This window comes from Rhinolophus ferrumequinum, chromosome 3 (genome assembly GCF_004115265.2).
Source record: "Rhinolophus ferrumequinum isolate MPI-CBG mRhiFer1 chromosome 3, mRhiFer1_v1.p, whole genome shotgun sequence".
Lineage (NCBI taxonomy): Eukaryota > Metazoa > Chordata > Mammalia > Chiroptera > Rhinolophidae > Rhinolophus > Rhinolophus ferrumequinum.
Genome location: NC_046286.1, coordinates 61,747,622 through 61,762,413, shown reverse-complemented (window position 1 = coordinate 61,762,413; position 14,792 = coordinate 61,747,622). Strand labels below are relative to the sequence as shown.

General features: G+C 36.5%; 2 protein-coding genes across 2 annotated transcripts in view; one reads left to right on the top strand and one right to left on the bottom strand.

The window, feature by feature from the left end:
* The window catches only part of SESN1 (sestrin 1), a 101,639-nt gene that overhangs the window by 39,926 nt on the left and 46,921 nt on the right, over positions 1–14,792 (top strand). The window lies entirely within an intron of this gene.
* The window catches only part of ARMC2 (armadillo repeat containing 2), a 177,447-nt gene continuing 164,065 nt past the window's right edge, over positions 1,411–14,792 (bottom strand). The window contains exon 19 of the mRNA XM_033097821.1: positions 1,411–1,522. The gene's annotated coding sequence lies outside the window, so the exon portion shown is untranslated. The remainder of the gene's footprint in view (positions 1,523–14,792) is intronic.

Sequence of the window (14,792 nt, the reverse complement as noted above, 5' to 3'; positions counted from 1 at the left end):
TGTATTGCGGCTACGTGTGTGGCTTCCATATATTTCCTAAAAACTATTAATGTCACATTAGTGATTTATCATTTTCTTCTTGTGTTCAGTTACAGAAAAAGAAAAACAGTAACTGCAATATCCAGACTCTGCAGTTCTTCAACCCTTCTCATGTTTTCCACACCTTACATTCCTATTTTTGACATAATAGTCCAGGGTAAAGATGATAAGAGGGACGCAGCTTAAACATTGAAAGGGTTACATTTTTCTCTTTCAAAGAATCAATTCGCATAGTTACTCAGTATAAATGTTTCAGCTTGTCTAACTCCCTTAATGTTAAAAATAGTCATCTGATTCACATCACCACTAAAGTAGCAACACTGTAGTCCCACTCAGTTCAAATGTTCAGTAAATAAAAAACTTTTCAATCTTCCTAATAAAAGATTCTGATTTTCTGAAACTTCATGGAACGCTGCTAGTTTATAAAATCGACTTTAAAGCTACTGAGCCAAAAGAATTTTTAAACCATTGTGAAACATCTCTAAAATGAGTTTCCTATATAACCTCTGTTTCTTAATAGAAGTTCGTGTGCAAATCAGTTGTTTAGGACTCAAGTTATATTCCTATGTATAACCAGTATTAATCCTTGGTGATTAGCTTCAAGGGGGAAAAAAGTATTCAGCTCACTCTTACTTGGAAAGTAATTAAACAATTTTTAGCATAGCAATCTGCCTCTTATAATATTGTTCCTATGGCAATGTACATTTAGAGGACCACATCTCCCTTATCTAAGCAGTACAAGCTGTGTTTCTTCCTTCTTGCCTTCCCATTCTAGACTGGCATCCAAAGACTGGAAAGTGGATATGGAAAGGGAGGGAGTCTAGTGGTGATTATTTGTTGGCACCAGTATTTTATTAATTCCACATGCTTACTAAAAAAAATAGCTTTCTTGGAACATTGCTTATTCTATGGTCAAAACGAGAAAGCAGAGCATTTGCCTGGAGGCTTAGAAACCTTAGTTAAGGATCGTGCTAAGTGCAGTGCTGTGATTTGGGAGATGGAAGGGAACGTCTGCTGGCCCATTTGTATAGACAAGTTATTTGAACACTGCAGACTGCTTTGGTGTTTGTCTCCCTCTGTTAGGAAGCTAATTTCATCAATCTTTTAGACCATTCCAACTAACTTTATTCCTCTTGCACTGATTTTTATAAATTTGAAGTCTATTTTTCATATTAAAGATTTGCCATACTGTCTCAATTCTTAGCAAGCTGGTAAATCTATGACTCACTATCAACTGAAATGACTTTTTGATGATAGAAAAAAATCGTCACGCGTCTTTTCTAAGTTGAGGATGTGTTCACTGCTACCTAATAGGTGCTGTTTCAGACAGATGCCACCTCAGCTGGTAGCACCGTTGGTCAGTCCTTGAGCAACTCCTGGTTGGTCCAGTGATTGCTCTACTTAAACACATTTCGAGTTGAAATTCCTCCCTTCACTGGTTGCCTCTAAGTGATTAGATCAGGGTTATGATATGCCACACAACCTGTTAAAAATGGAAAAAGTAGTTAAGTCAGATGCCTGATAACCATTTTGGCTTTTTCACTGAATTGGTCAATATTTTTACTTCAGATAAAACTCTGTGGAGTTTTAAAAAGCAGTTGTTCCTGTACTTACCACCTTTGCTTTATTCTTGTTTTCGTTTGTTGTATTTTATAGCACTAGTTTATTTATGAATCTTCGTTTTACAATTTCTTTTAAAGCTGTTACCTGGGTTTTAAACCCAGGTCAGACATGTAGTTTTATTTCCTCTCCAATGGATGTTTATGTTTCCTTTGACATTTAATTCCTATGAGGCAATTTCCTTGTTGAAAAAATTGTTTAAGTTTTATGTAAGTTAACTTCCCCTCAGTTTTGTTGTTTATATATAGCTATGTGTCTGTGTGTGTGTGTGTGTGTGTGTGTGTGTATCTGGCTTCAATATATGTGTTAGATATCAATAAATATTAATGTGAAATATATTAACAGAAATAATAAATATCCACTCTCATTTTTTGATACCAACTTTTCCTGCCCTGATGTATCTAGGTATTTTTAATCTTTTATAGAGACTATGGCTATCACTCATTCATTCATACATTCTACAGATGTTTGTTGAAAGACAGCTCTGTGCAAAGAAGTGTACTAAGCACAAAGGATAAAAATACTATGTTCCAGCCCCTGTCCGCAAGAGACTATTTAGTGGAGAAAATAGAGAAGTAAACAGTTAAAATGTTTTAAGTACTCATCCCCTCACTTTTTATAACTCTCAACTTCACATGCTGAAGGATGATTATAGCCTGGGATACGTAGCTGTGTATCAGTGGAATAAATATTTGATAGGCCATAACTGGAATCTGTTGCCTTGCCTTTAATACATGTACATTTTTAATTATGTGACCAGTGATTTGGGTTTTATTTTGCATTTGCAGGGTTTGCCATTAGTAATAACGAATGCCCCTCTTGTGACCACTCCTGTCTGTGCCTCAACAAATGCTAGTTTACCTCTTTTTTACCCTACAATCCTTTTGGCACACTTACAAATTGATTTCTTTTTCACTGATGTTACTATTTCTTAGTGTTTTAAGTTGGAAATATCTTGCCTCATGGAGTGTTGAATTATTATTATTAAATTATTACGTTTCTCCCAGATGAAGTGCTCTCATCTCACATTTGTTTGGAATCAAATCTGCCAGTCCTATGCCAGCTGTCCTGTCCTTTCCTATATGATTTTCTGTTGTACCTTGTAGTGAAATCTGCATTTTCATCTTTCCCACCTAGAATAAATGCGACATATCTCCCTGGAATCTAAAATGGAATGGAGGAAGAAAGGGAGGGCAGGTTTGAAGTAGAGATAAGTAATTTAACTGGTAAGTAATTGAAAACATTAGGTTAAAAATAAAGCGTGGCTGTATTAAGGACCAAGATAAAATTTGATATAGAGAATTGTCCTACTTTTGGGACAACTGGCCAATTACTCTTGGGCTGGTCACCACTTTTATCTCCTATGGAAGAAATTCTCTCCCTTCAGAGATTAGAAATGCTTCTATGGAAAATTTTGAGAGGCCCTTCCTAGATGATCTTATACATGTGCTTGTGTCAAAGGGAGAAGCTAGGGAAGGTGGCTGGCTGCCTTTTCAGAGCATAGTCTCATTTCCTAGGCAGTAGCTATATTTTCACAGCAGTCTTTTAGAAGTAGTCCCACTGCTTTTATTGACTAAACCCTGTGGAGCAATACTGATGGTGTAGATCTCAGGTCAAATAGGCAAGGTAAGTGGAGGGATGTTTCAGGAAGGTGGATCCTCAATTCACTCACCTGAGGAAAACTGCTTACACCACCTATGAGCAGGGCTAGTTGGGGACAGCTGAATGTTTATTAGGCCTTTGCATCTTGGAAGACAAAAGGTTAAGGGAGGTCTTGTTTTTTCTTTTTCTTTTTTTTTTTTTCTTTTTTTACAATTTAAACTTTTTATTGAAATAAAAAGCTCATTCACTCTTCTGGGAGCTTGCACTGTGAAATCATAAACTGCACAGGTTTTTTTTTCCTTTTCAATGCAACTGAACATACAATGGAGAACATTAATTTTATTTTGTTTTGGACTAGAACTTTGGGTTTTTCTTTCCTCTCTCTTGACTAAAGCTATCTCGGGTTTTATGTGGAGGAGCCAGACTAATGATAGGGAGCAAAGAAAGGGGCCAGCAAGCTGATGTCTGCAGGCCTCTCACCCTGGCCGCTGCCCCCTCCAGCTGGCCCCTACTTATTTCAGCCCAGAGTCTTATAAGTGGGGCCTGTTGCCCAAGAGAAAAAGGCCTATCGTCCTTTCTCCAGCCTTAATATTTTTTTCATTTATTTATTTTAATTTATTTTTCGATTACAGTTGACATACAGTATTATATTAGTTTCAGGTGTACAACAGTGATTAGACATTTATATAACTTATAAAGTGATCACCCCAATAAGTCTAGTACCCATCTGACACCATATGTGGTTATTACAATGTTATTGACTATATTTACTATGCTGTACTTTACATCCCCGTAAGAGAGGTCCATTTATGAAGAACATTCTTCTTGTCACTGTTTCAGTGAATGTTAAGAGTAAAAATATTGCAACAGATTTTACTTCTTATGTTCCACAATGTGTGAATTATTGAATGTTGAGGCATTGGTTTTTCTTTTAGAGCAAAGAATGGGATACACTTTTTTCAATCAATACAGATTCAAAATCAAATTCTTATTTTCTCTCAGAGTTCTTCCATATCTTGCCTCACATTAATTAGTTTATTAGAAATATTTATTGAGTGTCTACGCTGTACACTGAAGAAACAGATAAGGAAAAGGCCTCACTCTCAAGGAGTTCACCCACAGGTGGATGAAAAAAAACAGGTAAACAGGCTGTTATACATAGTGAAGTGCTCTGAAAACAGTTGCGCACAGGGCTTTGGATGGTTGGAAATGAGAGGACACGGAAGGAATGGTCTTGGAAGTCTCTACAGAAGAGCAAAGCCTCACCTGCCTCATGAAGCCTGACTGAAGAGTAGCCAGTTGAAGAAGTGAGAGGTGCTGTAGTCAAACAGATTAGCGTATACAAAAGCCCAGATTCATGAGTGGTACTATGTTTGAGAAACTGTAAGTTGAACTCAGTATGATTGCAGAGGTAGGTACAGACAAGATCCAGAAGGGAATTATATGCCCTGTGAAGAATATGGATTTTATTTTGAAAGTTAGAGGGAATCTATGAAGGGTTACAACCATCATCGGATCTGCAATTTAGAAAGATTGCTGCAGCATAGAGAATAGTCTGGAAGGTGGCACGGACAATGAGACAGAAAAGATATAATCCAGTAGAGACCAGGACAGGGATCAAATTGATGGGGTCGGGGTTGATGGTGAGGAGATAGATTTGACAGTGTTTAGGATGTGGAATATTTAAAACTTGGCAAGAGATTAATAAGGGAGTCAGAGAAGTCTAGGAAAGGACTCTCAGGTTTTTCTGCATTGGAGAACTACACAGATGGTGAAGATTTCATGGAGACAGAGAACATAAGAAGTGGTAATATAGAGGGATGGGTGGGGGGAAAGTGATGAGTTTGGCTTTCACTGTGGTAGATTTGAGATGACTGTGGGATACCAGATAGCTGTGTAATATATTAGGTAGCTGGATACATGGGCCTCAAATTCAGGAGAAAGGACTGAGATGTAATTACAGCCTTGATCAGCCTTCACTGTTGAAGTTATGCAAGAGTGAGATCACCCAAGGAGAAGATAGGCTGATGATGGATGGAAAACTGGAGAACATCTATTTATAAGAAAACAGCAGAGGAAGAAGAATCCATAAAGGGGACTGATATTGAATGAGCAGAAATAGAGGATGCAACCTGAAAGACTATATTATCCCAGATACTAAGGGGGGAGAGATTTCAGCAAAGTATTGGTGAACATTGTCAATTGTGGGAGAAATGGAGTAAGTCAAGACCTGTGTGGTATCAATGCCTGGGCTGGAGGTAAAAAGGAAGTAATGGGGCAGTGTCTGATACGTCTGAGAAGAGTAGCCAGTGGATATTCATTGAAAAACATGGCAGGCCAATTTGCAAAAAGTAGCTGAAATTGGGAGGAATTCTGCTCATTCCAAAAGTAGGTGAGTGCAAGAGGCCCACTGTAAGAAGACCTGAGGAGGCTGGAGCAGTATAGCTTTTTTGAACTCACAAAACTGACCTTTCAGTGGCTTCTAGGACAGGTTCCCATATTGAGAAACAATTGCTTGGAGTGAATAAAAACTGAACAGAATAGGGACAACAGAGATGAAAGGACGTCTATGGGAGAGGAGAATGGAGGCCGAAGAAATGCAGGAAGCAAAGCTGCCGTCGTTTTAAGCGCTATACAAAAACAACAGAGAAAGGAATTCTGTGAGGTTAGAATGATCCTGTCTTGTTCAAAAAATTCAAGAAAGCCAATTTCACATAAAAATGAGGAACATACAAGTTATAGTAAGAAAAAAGAGACAATGAGGAGCTAAATAACATTGCTACAGACAATGAAAGCTTGAAAGATTAGCCAAAGACTGTAACCTATTATTTGAAAACAAGTTAAAAGACATTAAGGAAAGGATTCAATAAATGAAAGAACAACAAAAATCAGAATTACAAAAACTCAGAAGTGAGGTAACAGACTCTGCAAAGAATTAGAAAAGAACAATTATTTTAAGAAATGAATTAAACTAGAAGAAGCACAAGACCAAATAAATAATGCCTTAAGAGAAATAAAAAGTGAAAATAAGAAAACTTTAAAAATGGAAGAGAGAAAAAGAAAAAACTAAAAAGTATTTGTGAGAAGAGACATATTAAGGATAGGCAGAGAAGATCTAACATACAGTTAATAAAAGCCACTGAGGAGGGTATCAGAGCACGGGAACTGAATGAATCCTAAACCACATTTCAAGAAAACTTTCCTGAAATTAAAAAATGACTACATACTGAAAGAATATAACATGTGCCAAAGAATATTGACCCAGAATGACCATTACCAAGATACAGTCATATTAAATTATAAGGGGAAAAATTACATTATTATTCGACTTTTCAATAACAATACCAGAAGAAAATAGAGCAACATATTTAAGCTACTCCACGAAAGTATGAGCCAAGGATTTTCTAACTTTCAAATATAAATAATTGTTATCAATATGTAAGAGCTCAGAGAATCTATTTCCTATGATCACTTCCTGTAGAATTTACTTAAGAATGAATTTAAGACTACCAAAATGAGTAGAGATATCAACTAGGTGTGCTTATTGTTGCTAGTGCTATCATTCATTGCTGTTAGGCATTCTTAGCAGATAGAATAATGAAATATATATGTATACTAACCTGTGTATATGCATATATCTATAAATATTTCTATATATAGCCATCTCTGTCTATATTAAGCTAAATATGAGTTTGAATGACGTCTCTAATTCTATTCCATTACTACATGGATCATTCTAGATTCCTCCCCTTACTTACCTATAAATTCCCACTCCAATAGGAACAAATCGGGCTCATATCATCCACCATCCATTTACTTAATTATTCAATTTCAGTATACTCGTACATGTATAGCAATCACCAAATTGTTTACCAGTACCCATGCGGGATACAGCTTTAGCAATGGGAGTACTGTGTTTACAGGTGGTCCCTTTTGCTTTACTCTTACAGACTACTCATTTTCAAAGTTGCTTAAATCAGTACATCTTCCTCCACCCCCTTCAAGTGAGGTTGTTTCATACATTTGTAATTCAGTTAGATTCACTTGTCACAATCTGCATTCCTTCCCAGGATTCTTCAACCTTCTAAATGATTTTTTTAAATTTGTGTTCATTAAGTTTGACTTTTTGTGCTGTAAAGTTCTTTGGGTTTTCACAAACGCATAATGTAATATACCTAACATTGCAGTATCATACAGAATAATTTCACCACCTAAAAAATCCCCTATGCTTCACTTAGTCAGTCTTACCCTCTTCTCCAAAACCCCTGGCAACCACTGATCTTTGAACCGTCTCTTTTTTCCAGAATGTCGTATAATTGGAATCCTACAGTATTAGCCATTGCAGACTGGTTCTTTTCATTGGCAATTTGCCTTTAAGGTTCATCTATGAGCCCTTCTGTGGCTTCATAACTTATTTCTTTTTATCACTTAATAATATAGTTGTACTGCAGTTTATCACCTATTGACGAACATCTTGGTTGTTGGGCAATTAAGGATACAGCTGCTATAAATATTCATGTGCAGATTTTCAAATCAGTTGCGTAAAAGCCTAGGAATATGATTACTGGGTTATATGGTAAGATTATTTTTAGCTTTATAAGAAACTAGGAAACTGTCCTCCAAAGTAACTGTACCATTCTGCATTCCTCGCAGCAATGAATGAGAATTCTATTGTTCCACATTGTCACCAGTGTTGGGTATTGTCAGTTTTTTTTTTTAATTTTAGTCATTCTAATAGGTATATGATGATATCTCATTGTTATTTAAATTTGCAATTCCCTGATGACAAATGATGTTTGAGGATTTTTTTTCACATGGTTTTTGCCATCTCTACATCTTTCTTGGTAAGGTATACATCTTAAGTCTTTTCTCCCCTTTTTAAATGGCTTGTTTTCTTATTGTTGAGTTTTAAGCTGTTTTTTAAATATATATTTTAGACACAAGTCTTTTATCAAATACAGTCATGCATCACTTAGTGACAAGGATATGTTCTGAGAAATGCATCATTAGGCAATTTTGTCATTGTGTGAATATCGTAGAGTGCACTTACACAAATCTGGATGGTACAGCCTACTGCACACCGAGGCTGTATGTTACAGCATGTTACTGCACTGCATACTGTAGGCAGTTGTAGCACAATGGCAAGTATTTCTGTATCTAACCATAGAAACATCTAAATATAGAAAAGGTACCGTAAAAATAAACTATAAAAGACAAAAAAATGGTACACCTGTGCAGGACATTTACCATGAATGGAGCGTGCAGGATTGGAAGTTGCTCCGCATGAGTCAGTGAGTGAGTGGTGAGTACATGTGAAGGCCTAGGTAGGACATCACTGTCACTACTGCAGATTTATAAACACCATCCCACAAGCCCTCCCCCTGCCTCCTTCTCACAGGGTCAGAAATAGAACATCAAAGCTGTCAGTGCTGCTCCATGAACAGGGATGTGGGCTGGATGGATTGGAAATACAAAGGGGAAACTGGCTGGGTAAAGCATAGATCACCATAATAGTGACTATCCGGAGGGAGTGGAAAGGTGGCCTGAGGATCAGTAGGAATAAGAAATCAAGATGGAGAGAGAAAGGAACATAGGGGATTGTCATGGCAATGTGGTTTTGGCTATTGCATGTTAGAACAGTGGTCAGATTAAGGAACTTTGTGGTATTCATTTTCAAAAAAAGGAGGGTGTTTTATCATAGGATATAGAACTGAGGACTCAATATTTTGACTTCAGAAAATTGTTTTTGCTTCCATTGACCCGATCTGGCACAAAGGTCTCTTTCTGGCATTGAATTAATGGAAGACATAAAACTTACTTATGTTTTACATCATTACAGTATGAAAATATTTTCAAAGTACAGGGACAGGCTGACTCTACACTGTCACAGAAAGCTTTTACTAAAGTAGCAGTGACACTCAGTACTTATTAAGGTAGCTCCTGTGGGCCTGTGTCCTTGTACAGGATCTTAGGGCCTCAACAAAGAATTTACAGCAATGTACTCTGAAGACCATCAAGCTAGATCTGAGAGGGCTGTAGTGCCCTCTGAATATGTAATGCTGGGGGGACAGGCCCCTCTGTCCTGAAACAGATCAGTGGCTGACTGGCTGGGATGTAATCTGTGCACTTTAAGTAGAGGTGCTGTGAGTGAGAGGGAATCTATTGCCAAAACCCAGATCTATTGCTCCCATTAGAGAAAAATTTTCCTCTGGAACCACATATCCTTCCATTTCTTACAGGAAATTCAACTCCATTATAATCTTATGGGACCATCATCATATATGTGGTCCATCGTTGACCAAAATGTTGTTATGCAGCACACAATATTTTCTCCCATTCTTTGGCATGTCTTTTCATTTTCTTAAGAGTGTCTTTCTGAAAACAGAAAGGTTTAATTTTAATAAGTTACAACTTACCAATTTTTTCTTTAATGGCTAATGATTTTGGTGTTGTATCTAAAAAGTCATTGCAAAATTCAAAGTTATCTAGATCTTCTGTTTTCTTTTAGAATTTTTACAGTTTTGTGTGTTACATTTAGGTCTATAATCCATTTTGAGTTAATTTTGTTAAAGATGTTAGGTCTATGTCTAAGTTTTCTCTCTCTCTCTCTCTCTCTCTCTCTCTCTCTCTCTCTCTCTCTCTCTCTCTCTCTCTCTCTCTCTCTCTCCCTCTTGCATATGGATGTCCAGTTGTTCCATAATCATTTGTTGAAAAAGTTATCTTTTCCTCATTGAATTACCTGGCTCCTTTGTCAATGATCAATTGACTATATTTGTATGGGTCTATTTCTGGGCTCTCTACTATATTCCATTGATATATGTGTATATTCTTTCACTAAAACCATCTTCTCTTGATTACTGTAGCTTTATAATAAGTCTTGAAATTATGTAATGTGACTGTTCTTCAATATTGTGTTAACTATTCTAGGCCTTTAGCCTTTTTTCGTTTGTTTGTTTTGTTTTATTTATTTATTTATTGGCCTTTAGCCTTTTCATATAAACTTTAGAACCAGTTTGTTGATATCTACAAAATAGCTTGCCAGGATTTTGATTAGAATTGCATTGAACCTATAGATCAAGATGGGAAGAATTGACATGTTAACAGTATTGAATTTTCTAATCCATGAACATGGAGTATTTCTCCATTTATTTAGATCTTTGATTTCTTTCATCAGAATTTTGTGGTTTTAGGCATATCGATCATATTTGGTGAGACTGATAACTAAGTATTTTATTTTTTCTGTGCTATTGTAATTTTTTTCACCTATTGTGAGTGTACAATTTTTGTTTTAGAAAATTTGTAGAGAGGTGCAACTATCACCAAAATCTGGTTTGAACATTTCCATCATCCCCTAAAATTTCCTCAAGCCCATTTGTAGTCAATTCCTACTCACTCCCAGCTCTAGGCAAAAACTGATTTGCTTTTGGTCTCCATCAGTTTGTCCTATCTGGATGTTTCAGATAAATGAATGACATGTCGTCTTTTGTTCTGGTTTCTTTACACTTTGCATAATATTTTTGAGGTTTATCCATTTTGCAGCAGGTATCAGTATTTTGTTTCTTTTTATTGCTGAGTAGTATTCTGTTCTATGGCCTTACTACATTTCTTTATCCATTCACTGTGTGGACAATTGGGTTGTGTCCAGTTTGGGATATTATGAATAATGATACTATATACATTCTTATATAAGTCTTTGTGTGGATGTACGTTTTCATTTCTTGAGTAGATTCCTGAGAGTAGAGTTGCTGGGTTTCATGATAAATTTTGTGTTTAACATTTTTTTTTTAATTAAAGTTTATTGGGGTGACAATGGTTAGTAAAGTTCCATAGGTTTTCTGTAATACATCATCTATATGTCACATTGTGTGTTCACCACCCAGAGTCAGTTCTCCTTCCATCACTATATGTGTGATCCCATTTACCCTCATCTACCACCACCCTCCCCCCTTACCCTCCGGTAACCACTAAACTTTTGTCTATGTCTATGAGTTTTTGTTTCTTTATTTGTTTGTCTTGTTCCTTTGTTGCTTTCAGTTTTATATCCCACATATCAGTGAAATCATATAGTTCTCGACTTTTTCTGTCTGACTTCTTTCGCTTAGCATAATAATCTCAAAATCCATCCATGTTGTCACAAACGGCACTATTCATCTTATGGCAGAATAGTATTCCATTGTATATATATACCACATCTTTATTTAATGCTATCCCCATCGAAATCCCAATGCCATTTTTCAAAGAAATACAACAAAAAAAATCATCAGATTTGTATGGAACCACAAAAAAACCCGAATAGCCAAAGCAATCCTAAGAAAAAAGAATAATGCTGCAGGTTTCACACTCCCTGACTTCAGCTTGTACTACAGAGCAACAATAATCAAAACAGTATGGTATTGGCTATCGTAACTTTTTAATTTAAAATTTAAACAGTTCATTGCTGGTATATAGAAAAGCAATTGACTTTTGTATATTAATTTTACATCCTGGATTTTTTTTTGGTAAATTCCTTGGGATTTGCTGTGTAGACACTTGTGTCATCTGCAGATAGGGACAATTTCTTTTTTTCCTTTCTGATCTGTATGCCTTTTATTTCCTTTTCTTAAGTTATTACATTGACGAAAACTTCCAGTACTATCACTGAGTAAGAGTGGTGAGGGTAGACATCCTTGCCTTATTTCCAGTCTTAGGGGAAAACCATTCAGACTTTCACTACTAAGTATCAAATCAGCTGTAGGGTTTCTTGTGGACACACTTTATTAAGTTGAAGAAACCCTCCCCACTCTGTTCCTACTTTTCTGAAAGTTTTTTTTTTTTTTAATCATGACTTAGGGTTGAATTTACTCAAATACTTTTTTGCATCAATTGATATAATCATGTGGTTTTTCTTCTTTAGCCTGCTAATATGGTGGACATATTGATTGATTTTCAGATTTGAACCAGTGTTAAATTCCTGGAATAATCCCACTAAGTCATGGTGTATAATGCTTTAAAAATGTTGCTGAATTCTATTTGTTTATATTTTGTTATGGCTTTTTGCATCCCATATTCACAAGGTTTGTACTTTTCCTTTTGTCCCCTACTGTCTTTGTCTGGTTTTGGTATTTAATACTTGTTTTATAAAATGAATTGGGAAGTGTTCCCTCCTCTTTTATTTTCTGGAAGATATTTTGTAAAATTGGTATTAATTCCCCTTTAAAAGTTTAGTAGAATTGTCCAGTAAAAGCATCTGGACTTGGAAATGTCTTTTTTGGGAGTTAAAAAAAAAATACAAATTCAGTTTTCTTAATAGTTACAGAACCATTCAAGTGATCTGTTTCATGGTAGGAGTTGTGGTGGAAATTCACCCATTTCATCTAAATTGTCAAACTTATGAGTGTAAAATGTTTATAGTATTCCCTTATTATCTTTTGGTCTCTGCAGATTCTTTGATAATAACCCTCTATTTCATTCCTAATATTGGTAATTTGTGTCTTCCCTGTTTTTCTTTGTCATTCTTGCTACAGGTTTTTGAATTTTTCTGTTTTCAAAGAACCTGTACTTTGTTTCAACGATTTTTCTCTATTGTTATTCTGTTTTCAATTTCATTGAAGTTTACTTTTATCTTTATTTCCTTCCTTCTGCTTGCTTCTCACTTTATATTGCTTTTCTTTCTCTAGGTTCATGGGGTAGGAACTTAAATTGTTTTTTTTTTGAGAATTTCCTTTTTCTTAATGTGTGGGCTACGTTGCAAGTCCTGACTCTTCTCCTAGGTCTCCTCCAAGCGGTGAAGGAGGGATACTCACTGCTTCTGGTGTCAGTGGATGTCCAGGTTCCCATGTGGTTTCCTTCACTGACATTTCAAGCGGTGCAGGGCAATGAACATTACTGCCCAGTGAGGATGAAAGTCCCAGCTCCTTACTCGGCCTTCTCTGACACTACCCTGGCAGGGAGTTTGGGGTACCTTGTTATAGCCTGGCAAGGGTGGAAGTCTAGTCTCCCCACTTAGCCTTTGCTGGTGTGAGTGGGAATAAAGCGACTATTTGCTGGTGGTGGTGGTGGTGGTGGTGGTGGTGGTGGTGGTGTGTGGTGGTGGTGGTGGTGGTGCTGTGTGGTGGTGGTGGTGGTGGTGGTGTGGGGACGGAGTCCCAGAGAGTAGTTTCCAGGCTCTCAGTCTTACGGGGAAAGGTGCTGGCTCGGTTATTAGATGGCAATCAGCTGTAATCAGATGGCCATCTGCTGTGGCTGGGTGGCCATCAGTTGTAACCAGTGAGCCATTAGCCACTAATATAACTGCTGTGGCTACACTAGCAAGCGCTCTGCAAGGGGTTGGTTGGTTGGCAGAGAAGCGGACTGTGGATTGCAGCTAGCAAGTGGGGTTAGCAAGCGCAGACGGCAGATTGCGGATCGTGTGGATTCTGTCTCCAACCCAGCTGCCAGCAAGGATATAGTGGTATGACTCCCCTATCTATGGCTCCGTTGTTCCTTTTTGGTCTCACCATATCCTGCGTTCTTGTGCGGGGAGCAGGACAAGAGAACCTGCATGACATGGTGTTTGATTGCAGTAGAGTGGCTATTGCTTAAAAACGTTGACTTGCTTGGCTGTCCCTTTCCTGATCCTTTGGCTAGAGAGAGCAGTCTTTTATGTTTCTCATCTATAATAATTTATCTAAAACATTGTTAGATGAAAAAATGCTTTCCAAATAAGTCTTAATTTATAGTGTCTATATTATTTCAACTTTTTGTGGTAAGAAGACACTGGAATAGTAAGTTCAAATACTTGCAAGTATATAATTTTCTATCTGTTATATATATGTTTAATAAGATATTTAATAAAATATATCTTGTGCACCAGAAATCTTCCCATTTTGCAGTGGTACTTAAGCTGAAACTAGAAATATTTGAGTATTCATATATCTAAGCAGTCATATATTCATCATCAGTATTCTAAATGGTTTGCATAAGCGCTTAAGCATAAGAATGTTAGATGCTTGGAAAATGATATGCTAGATTGTCCTAATTTGATTGTACCCCAGATCTATTGCCGTTTTCTTCTGCTATTATTTAAAAGATCATTTTTCAATGTTATGTTGGAGTATTTTAAATTTTAAAGTATTTCAGGAATTATGACAGGCTTTAAGAGAGGAGAGATCCCAGAATTCTTAGTTAAGCAATCAATTCTAAATTGATCATTACTACATTATTAAAATATTTTATATTGTTCACACATTGATTATGGATCCTATTGTTGTCCCATGACAGAAGACTTTTTGTGATTGAACTTTGATTCTTTATGTTCTAGAAATGTCCATAACTTCTTCATTGCCCTCAAAATCCCTCCTTTGGCTCGATGGGCACTTAGTGGCACAAGTATTTGTACACGTGGATGCTAAGTTGTTCTTGGAGAGAAGAAGTAGTAAAATGTTGTCTGTTTTTATATTTGAATTTAAAATGATGCCAGTCTGCAAACTGACGATATATTATTTTAAAATTTATATAGATGGTGAACATTTCATTTGTTTGTCATATAGATGGTTAACATTTATTTTAAGAAG